General features: G+C 46.2%; 1 long non-coding RNA gene across 2 annotated transcripts; it reads left to right on the top strand.

The window, feature by feature from the left end:
- The first annotated feature begins 730 nt into the window (after positions 1-730).
- LOC131559306 (uncharacterized) lies at positions 731-4,303 on the top strand. 2 transcript variants are annotated; one of them, XR_009274865.1, is made up of 5 exons: positions 731-929; positions 1,554-1,617; positions 2,315-2,390; positions 3,158-3,275; positions 4,048-4,303. It is a non-coding gene; the product is annotated as an uncharacterized LOC131559306 (long non-coding RNA). The 2 variants fall into 2 exon arrangements; XR_009274866.1 differs by having other exon boundaries at positions 3,870-4,303.
- The last annotated feature ends 5,045 nt before the right edge of the window (positions 4,304-9,348 follow it).

The following is a 9,348-nucleotide window of genomic DNA, read 5'->3' as shown; positions in this document are numbered from 1 at the left end:
CCTAATTTAGCCGAGTTTATTTAAACAGAACCGAACGACGCCGCAGCACTCTGCCTGCAGAGCGCCGGTGCAGACGGCAGGGGGCGGTGTATAAAGCGAGTATAAAATATCAACTGTATATAAGAAGGAATAAAAAGCTCTGTGTCATGTGCAGCAGTAGAAAATTTCAGGCTCCCAGGGAATAAATAGTTTTCTTTCAATCATTATAGTTTTGGGGTTTTTTTTACTCCCAGGTAGCCTGAAAGTTACTACTGCTGCTTTTTGATTCTAAAGCTAGGATGGAAAACCAAGATTACAAATACAAGAAAAAGAAAGGGAAAGGGAAGGGGAAAAAAAGGAAAGGAAAGGAAAGAAAGCAGGAGAGCGGAAGGGAAGGGAAGGGAAAGGGGTGAAAAACAGCATTAAAAAAAGAAAAAGAGTTGGAGGGGAAAAGAGAGGGCATTCGGGAGGAGCGGTCCTGCCTCAGGTCCTTCCCCGCCCTGGGGCGAAGGACCCGTTTGATGCCCGGGAGGGACTGCAGCTCCCGGTGGCGGGGGACGGAGCCGTGGCTGTCAGCCCGAGACTCCAACTCCCGGCAGGCCCTGCTGCCGGCGCGGCGTGTGACGCAACGGCTATCGCGGCACATGAGTGGCTACCAGCCCGAGACTCCAACTCCCGGCAGGCCCTGCTGCCGGCGCGACGTGTGCCGCAACGGCCGACGCTGCCCGGCATTTTTCTCTAAATCGGCAGTAAATACAGCTGAGTAAAATTAGCTTGGTTTTCTTCCTTCTTTTTTAACTGAATTGTTTTTATTAAAAATACTATTTGAATATGTAGAAAAAGTGGGGATGTCCTGTACTATATCCTAGCTTTTCTTGTTTATAGGGTGCTCAGAAAACATGCGTCCCTTAGAGTCCCTCAGAAAGGTTCTCAGTGCGATCTCTACCAAGGTATGTATTTACTAATAAGTGATCCCTTTAGATATTTGCCTGTGTACCTTTTCCTGTAATTCAGAGCTTGCGTTCTGTGGGTTTTATGATAAACCTGTAAAATATGTAAGAATGCTTTTGCAAGTCTGAATCGTTGAAGGCAGCAGTAAGTGGATTTAGAGCCTGTTCTTGACCAGACAACGGGAAAAAGTGTGACTTTGATGCTGAACTTGTTTTTTTCATTTTTCATTTGACTTGTCTGGAATGATTTAGGAATAGAGAGAGCTAGAAAAAGAGAGAAATAGAATTGATTATTGAGCACTCCTCAAATGCTCACCACGATTCAGTGTAGAGCCGAAGTGAAGGGTGATGGAACAGAGCTCTGTGCTTTAGAAGGAAATAAATTTAAACCTGACCTCCGCACAGAGTCTCACTAACTTCTTTTGTTTTAAAATACAAAATATTATTAGGAAGTGTTGGAAGTTAGTGTTTTGGGAAAGAAACGGCAGTTCCACAGAACATTCCATTTAACAGAGGCTCTGGGAACGATTCATGTTGTAACTGCTGTCACTGCAATCAGTTGGTGGTTCAGCCTTGAAATGTGCACTTGCCCTTCTATAAAGCACTGTTTTGTTTGCCTTTCAGTGCTATGAGTCTTGATAAATTGGAGAAGAGCCCAAGAGAAATTTTTCATCCCTTGATATAAAAGGTAGGAAGTGACTTTTTTTGGTTTGGTTCTTTTTCTTTATTATTTCCTGGAAATAAAAGTAATTAAGTATAGGTACTACTGGTTTGTTTCTTCCAGTAGCAGATGATAACAATAGCAGTAGTAATAGTAAAAATAATAATAGAAATAATAATAATAGCAATGTAATACTACTTAAACTGTCTTTATCCATTGAACTGGCCATTTCAAATCAAAACTTCTAAACACAAATCAAACCATCATCCTCGTAGAATCTTTCACAGCAGTGGGCTATAGATCCTGGTTTTGTTGACAGGATTTATTGGTTCTGGAATAGCAAGAGGGAAGTACAAGCCTAACTACTTCTAGCTCACAGACCCATCCAGTGAATACTGCTTTGTGTTTTGGTGGGCTTGTGATGACTTTGAAATCAATTGCTCATTCCAGTAAAAAAAATTAATGTTTTTTTGAACCTGACAGCAGAAATAACTTTAGGCACCAACTTAATAATAACAGATCACCAATTTAAGTTCATAATTTTATGCTGTACTATCAAAGTTTAAAGGTAAATTTTTACTTATTAGGAGATGGTATAAAGTGTATGTTCCAATGTGTTGGATGTACGCAAAGGTACATACGTACCCGAAAGTCCTTAGAGGAAACAAATTTTTACGTCTGCTGTTTGATTGTTTATCATACAATATTTGGTTTTATTTCCCAGGGATCGGTGAATTTTAACTTTGGAGTCCTCTGTGCTAAGGATGCTCAGCCTACAGATGATGAAATGTTCAGTAATGGTGAGTTTTTCACCTTCTCTTTAATTGCTATGCTGATCTGAATAAGAAAAAAACAAAAGCAAGAGAAAAAAAAAGGATGGTTTATTATTTTTTACGCTGTTATGTTTGTTTCCTCAGTATTTGCTGCAGCTCTGCGAACCCAAGCTTTGGGTTCCTTCTGTCCCACTGGGAGTTGCCCAGTTTGGTTGCATCTGGTGAAATTCACCCTGAGACCTTACAGAGCTAGCTCAAACTACGTGAGAGCCATTTGCAGTTCTCTCCAGACACCTGGAGAATGGGTGATGTTTCTGAGGGTCTGGCAAGTATACTTGTATCAAAACTCAGTCTGTGAAATTTCTGGGGAAAACCCTTCTGTGTCCTGAAGGGTTCAAACTCTGGTGAGGATCCAGTTATCAGGTGCTCACCTGGATGGTTCCAGCTCTTAAAGTGAACACTTGTACTCTTACCCTGTAGTTTACATCTATTGTATTTTTGTTATTTTGCAAGATTTTACGGCTTTGCAAAATATTGTGCATTTCACTCTTTGGAACCTCTCAGATCGTTCTTTGGTGCAGCACCACCTCATGGGACACTTGGCTGCCGTCCTGAAGGGGTTGGTCGCTAGAATTGTAAATCCTGGAGAGTTTGTAAGTCTTCTGTCCCCAGGGAGGTATCATGCTTTGTTTACTTTTGTTCTGTTTGTTAGGCGCTGCTTCTCATTGGAAGTATGAATTTCAAACTACCCTGTTCTTATTTTAACTGTTTTCCTGGTTCTCTCCCTACGGCAGGGAAAGACTCTCGTATCCTTGTCGTCGGGCTCGGTGCTGTCCAAGAAGATGCAGAGACTAAAAAAATCATAAGAAGCAAAATATGACTGCAGGGAAAACAAGCTGGAGAGAACAAAAGGTGATATTGTTATCCTTACCCTGTATTAGAAACATCCGCTGTGCTTTGATGCTGGCAGCTGCCAGGGGCTTGTTAGCTCTTTGTAGGCAGGTGTAGGTGTTCACTTGTAGGTTTTTTCTCTGGACAAGTCAATTCAAACTTTGCTAAGCTTATATTTGCAAATTACTCTCTAGCACAGTCCAGCATGACATTTTTGAATGTTGTAAAAATACCATGTTACTTGGAAATTGCTAATGATGAGAAGCTTTAGGGAAAAATAAGATGTCAGGGTTGGGAGATGTGAGAAGAATTTTGAGGGGATGTTAGACTGAAATAAAGCACACTTGAAGCTGGACTGGCACGCTGGCAGATCCCCTATTAAACAGTAGTGCTGAGATTAGCCTGGGGGTTGCCCATTGTTTCTGTAGAAATAAATGTTTTCTGGTCTTCAGAGGTAAGCTGCTTTGAAAAGCTGGAAGGCACAGCATAGTGACAATCCGTGTGCTTCGCATTAAAAATAGATTTCAGAAGGGTCCTAGGCTTTTGTCTTTTCCTAGAAGTCGATGTAATCCTATTGAGGTGTTTTTAATTCTGTGCTGCCATGTCATCGATCAGGGCCCTGTCGTACTAATCATCATACAGATGCAAAACAAAAAATCAGACCCTGTCCCGACCACTTAGAGCCCAGAACACGATTTCCTCAGGCTGCCATTTGTGTGCCATCGGTACTCACCATGGAAGCGAGCTGGGGATTGTTGCACCCGTTGGGAACAAACCGCTTCTCGTCACACAGAACTGGAATTGGGACGACGCCTCAGCCAGCCTCTCTCTCCTGAATCTGCAGCAGAGCAGTTCCAGTCCATGCGGGCAATCCAGTTCCTGACGATCTGAGCGCACGGAGCAGCGCTCAGCTGCTGTGGGGGGCTCAGGGAAGGCAGAGTGTGCATTGTCATCTTCCTGAACCTACAGACGCGAATCAAAGTGAGAAGCCACAGGGTGGAAATCAGTCGCATATATGCTAAATAAAACTTGCAGGTTTTTTTTAAGAATTGTTTTTGCTTGTTCTTTGTTGTGCTTCTGTGCTTAGAAAACCTCCCTTTACAATCAGTTCAATTCATCAATTGAACCTTTGTTTGCAGACTCTCACTGAGCAGAATTTGTTGCAGACTCAGTGCACGCTGTGCAGGCCTCCCGGGAGTGTGAGGAGCTCATGTGTGCTACTTTTTGCTTTAGGACGCTCTGAGGTATTTATTCCTTTTGGGATACATGATGAGAATTCCCAAGAGAGGTAGTTATAAGGTATGACATCGGGAAAAAGCCTGTGTGGTTGGAATGTTGTTGCTGTCAAAAGTTAATTTTTTCTTAGCCAGTAGTTAGCTTTTTGCTTTATTTTTGTGGTATCAATATTTTATTGTTTAAAAAATTCCTTCAAAATAACTTCAGTGGTCGCCCACCAGTACCTTGTTCAGATTTGCCTATTTGCTTGTAGCTGAAATGTTCACATCTTGTTTATCATTCTATTTAAGAAACTGCTGCCCAGCCAACTAATAACTGAATATCCATCTGTCTAGGACACGGGGAGAGGATTTAGGTAATGTCTTTATTTCCAGAAAAAAGTTCCAGTGTAGTTTCTAAATAGAGGAGAAGGGGGTGAAGACTCGGGGCTCTGATGCCGTTGGGGCACCCCAAGGTCCCCAGGAGAGGGGGCCCCACTGCGGTGCAGGAGCAGGTGTGTTCTCATGTAATATTGAACAAATTATAAATATAAATATGAAAATTATAAACATGAAAATATTTTTAAAATACTTAAATAAAGCGGGTTTTCTTTATTGGTCAATAGGCAGTGTTTTGATTGTAAAAATTATAAATGCAAATAATATAAAGGTAGAAATCTAAGCTTAGAAATATATAATAAATACATACAGATAAATATAAAAATTTAAAATATCAGAAAAAATTAGTTGTAGCAGTAGATATTATACATAATTTAAATAATAATTTAAATCTATTTTAAAATTTTATATATATAATATATCATTATTAATGTAATACATCCAAAGAAACGATAAATTAAAATATGAATGTATAATTATACAAAGTATAAATAAAAAATATTTCAGTATCCTTTAAAAGAAGGGTTTTTTTATTTATTTGGTTAGAGACGGGGTTTTTATTTGGAATAATGGAAGTATTATAGAAGTATAAAATTAAATATAGAAATATACAGTCAATATAGAAAGATATTTGTAAAAACACGAGCGAACGACGCCTCCTTCGGCCGAACCAAGGCGAGACCGGCGGAACCTGACGGCCTCGAGCGAACCGAGGCCAGGCTTGCGAGGCTGCCTGAACGGAGCCGAGCTCAGCCGAACCGAGCCCGCTGCTCTCGTGCGCGCTAATTAGCGCGAGTGCGGTCACTGCCCAATGAGCTCCTGTGCCACGCCGCGCTCCCGATCGTGTCCGTGCGATGGCCGGGCCGCCCGCGGGACGCGGCAGCAGGAGAGCCCCGAGCCGGGCGAGTTTAACGTGAGGCGGCGCCGCTTGCCCGCCGTCAGGGAGCCGAGCCGAGGCGAGCTCAGCCGAACGCGGAGAGAGCGGCTCCGAGTTGGGCCGAAGCGAGCCGAGCCGCGCCGAGGGCAGAGAGCGGCTCCGAGTTCGGCCGAAGAGAGCCGAGGCGCGCCGAGCGCACTGATCGGCTCCGATTTCGGCCGAGGCGAGCCGGGCCGCGCAGAGAGTGGCTCCGAGTTCGACCGAAGCGAGCCGAGCCGCGCCGGGCGCACAGAGCGGCTCCGAGTTCGGCCGAAGCGAGCCGAGCCGCGCCGGGCGCAGAGAGCGGCTCCGAGTTCGGCCGAAGCGAGCCGAGGCGCGCCGAGCGCAGAGAGCGGCTCCGAGTTCGGCCGAAGCGAGCCGAGCCGCGCCGGGCGCAGAGAGCGGCTCCGAGTTCGGCCGAAGCGAGCCGAGCCGCGCCGGGCGCACTGATCGGCTCCGAGTTCGGCCGAAGCGAGCCGAGGCGCGCCGAGCGCAGAGAGCGGCTCCGAGTTCGGCCGAAGCGAGCCGAGGCGCGCCGAGCGCAGAGAGCGGCTCCGAGTTCGGCCGAAGCGAGCCGAGCCGCGCCGGGCGCAGAGAGCGGCTCCGAGTTCGGCCGAAGAGAGCCGAGCCGCGCCGAGCGCAGAGAGCGGCTCCGAGTTCGGCCGAAGCGAGCCGAGGCGCGCCGGGCGCACAGAGCGGCTCCGAGTTCGACCGAAGCGAGCCGAGGCGCGCCGGGCGCACAGAGCGGCTCCGAGTTCGGCCGAAGAGCGCCGAGGCGCGCCGAGCGCAGAGAGCGGCTCCGAGTTCGACCGAAGCGAGCCGAGCCGCGCCGGGCGCACTGATCGGCTCCGAGTTCGGCCGAAGCGAGCCGAGCCGCGCCGGGCGCACTGATCGGCTCCGAGTTCGGCCGAAGCGAGCCGAGCCGCGCCGGGCGCAGAGAGCGGCTCCGAGTTCGGCCGAAGCGAGGCGATCCGTGCCGAAGGGTCGAGTCCAGCCGAATGCAGATGACAATGGCCGAGTTTAGCCGATTAGAGCCGAGTTTAGCCGAGCAGCTGTGAGCCTTGCACGCTTGAGGTGAGCGTGCATCGTTGCCGGCCTGGGATTGAGTGAAATGCACTAAGGAAACCAGCTCTGGGGAGGGAGGCAGGGAAATCCTCTCTTAACGTTTACCAATTCGTCCGTCAAACTCATCACGGCAGGACAGAGTGAAGACTGAAAGTGTAAGAAGATGTGGAGGGAAACAGAGAATCTGGCAGGAGCATCGAACGCACAAGTGCACGAATTTTGCTTTTTGCTTGGATGTAAACTCAGAAGTTGTAAGGAATTTGGGAAGGAGAAGGGACATTTCAGAAGGAGAAGAAGTTGTTGTTGGAGTCCTGGCAAAAGCTTTAAAAAAAAAAAAAAAAGTGGTTTCTTTTTTCTTCACTATTATATTCTTTGGTGGTATATGGTGTGCTGTTTTATTTCTTGGTGTTATTAGCTCTGTTTATTGAGTCAAGCTAACTTTGCATGGGTTGTTTTGTATTTGAGGTAGGATCAATTTCAAGAGGTTTCTTTCACAGACTTCTGATAGGTATTACTGGGATTTTGGTTTTGTTTACTGTATGCATAAACATAGAGATTTGGTAGGGCCAGCTGGGCTGCTGGAGTTTTGGGTGTGAATTTATTAGATGGCTTTTGGTAAACACAGAATAATTATGTAAGGTAACAGCAAATTACCCAATTACCCAGTTGATCTAGCTATGTAACCTTACCACAAAGTTTTATATCTTGCCAGTTTTCTGTTCTTCTGCTCCAAGTAGTTGTTGCAAAAAAAGAAAGCACTGTTACTTTTCTGAAAAGTTTTCTTCTATAACAAGCCCTTTACAGCCCTTGAATGTGAGTCAGAGGAGCCAAACAGCTGCAGCTGTTCTGAGGGCTTGGTGGGATTCGCCCCCTCCCTTTTCCTGGGTGGCATGGGAACGAGAGGCGGGCACAATCAGGGGTATATTAACCCCAGCCGTGGCTGAGGGGCTTCATTCCCTCTCTGGGATGTGCTGGGTTAAGAGCTCTCCTCATTTCAGTGAAGAGGCTTTTTCAGCCCGTCTCAGCATCTTTTCAGCAGGTGTTTCTGGGCATCTAAAGCACAGAGGCTTGGAAGATTCTGTGAAGAAAACAGCATGGAATACAGGGAGTATTTAGGTTTGTGATTTTGGGTTTTGTGTTTAGGAGTGGTAAGGTGCTTTTGTAATTTGTAGTTTTGCTCTGGTTGTTTTTTTGGTTGGATTTCTTTTGGTGGAATTTTTGGTTTTTTTTGGTTTTCATTTTGGGGTTTTTAGTTGGTTTTTGTGGGGGTTTTGGATTTTTTGATGTTTTCTGTGGTTTTTTTGTTTCTGTGGGGAGTTAGGTGTTTTGGGATTTATTGTTTGTGTGGGTTTTGTTTGTTTGGTTTTTTTTTCTTTGTTTGTTTTTGGGATTGGTTTTGTTGGGTTTTTTTTGTTTTGTTTTTTTTTTAATTGAGGAGTGCAACTCCCTGAAATTCCAAGCTGTGTCAAGCACAACATTTTATTCAGCAGATTGATCATGTCACAAGAGGGATCCGCCCAAGGTCCAAGATGATGTTTGAGATTGAGGCTTCAGGTGAGTTGAGGATTGTGATTGGGAGAGGGAGGGTGAGCAGTTAGGAGTTCTTGGGAGGGAGTTGGCAGGCAGCAGGGTGAGAAAGGGTCTTTATTTGTTTATTTGAGGCCTCCCCCACACAAGGCTTCTCAGAAGCCTAGCAGAGGCATTCCCATGTCTTACAGCACACAAGGTCATCCACTGCACTCAGGGGAATGCCATTTAACTTTGCCTTTCTCTAACCCAGGTGCCACTCCTAATGAAGGCCTTGGAATCATGATGAAGCTGGAGCCTGAAGGAGCCAGGCACACTCAGGAGAGAGCAAGTAGCTGCCTTGGTGGGATTTGGCCCACATAACTCTGAACTCATACTTTGGTTTTGGTTTTCTTTATTGTAGCTCACCGAGAGGCTCACAGGCCATCACGAGGCCCTCCGAGGCAGACTCATTTCAGGTGCAGCGTGGATTCCCATCACCGATCATCCAAAAGATAAGTCGAGGGCCTTGGCCTGGAGATGAGAGAATAGTGGGTTGGGAGTTCTTGGGGCAGATTTGAAAATTGGCAGCCGGGAAAGCAATCTTCTCCAAGGGCCTCTTAGGACAGCTAAAGGGAGAGGCTCTACTTTTGAGGGCAGCTTTCAGGCGGGCAGTGCAGAACAGCTCCGGTCTGTGTTGTGTTGTCCAGTGTTCTGTGTTCCCTAGTGTGTCTTTGGGGTCCCTTTTGCCTTCTCCCCTCGAGACCCTCACCACAAGCATGATGTGTCGTGTTTCATGTCCCCCCTGTTTGCCACGTTCTGTGTCACGGGTGTGTGCACACATTTTTTGCCGGAGCTGTTCTGCCCTGCCGCATGGCCTGCTGCAGTAGGAGAAACCGTGGGGCGTTGGAATTTGTAATGCTGGCTGTACTTGGGCTCTAGATGCTATTCCTAGATTGACATAAGGTGTTTGCAGCTTGTGAGTTATCCTGGT

This window comes from Ammospiza caudacuta, chromosome 6, assembly GCF_027887145.1.
Source record: "Ammospiza caudacuta isolate bAmmCau1 chromosome 6, bAmmCau1.pri, whole genome shotgun sequence".
NCBI lineage: Eukaryota > Metazoa > Chordata > Aves > Passeriformes > Passerellidae > Ammospiza > Ammospiza caudacuta.
Note: the sequence above shows the minus strand (reverse complement) of the source record. Positions and strands in the feature narration are given on the sequence as shown.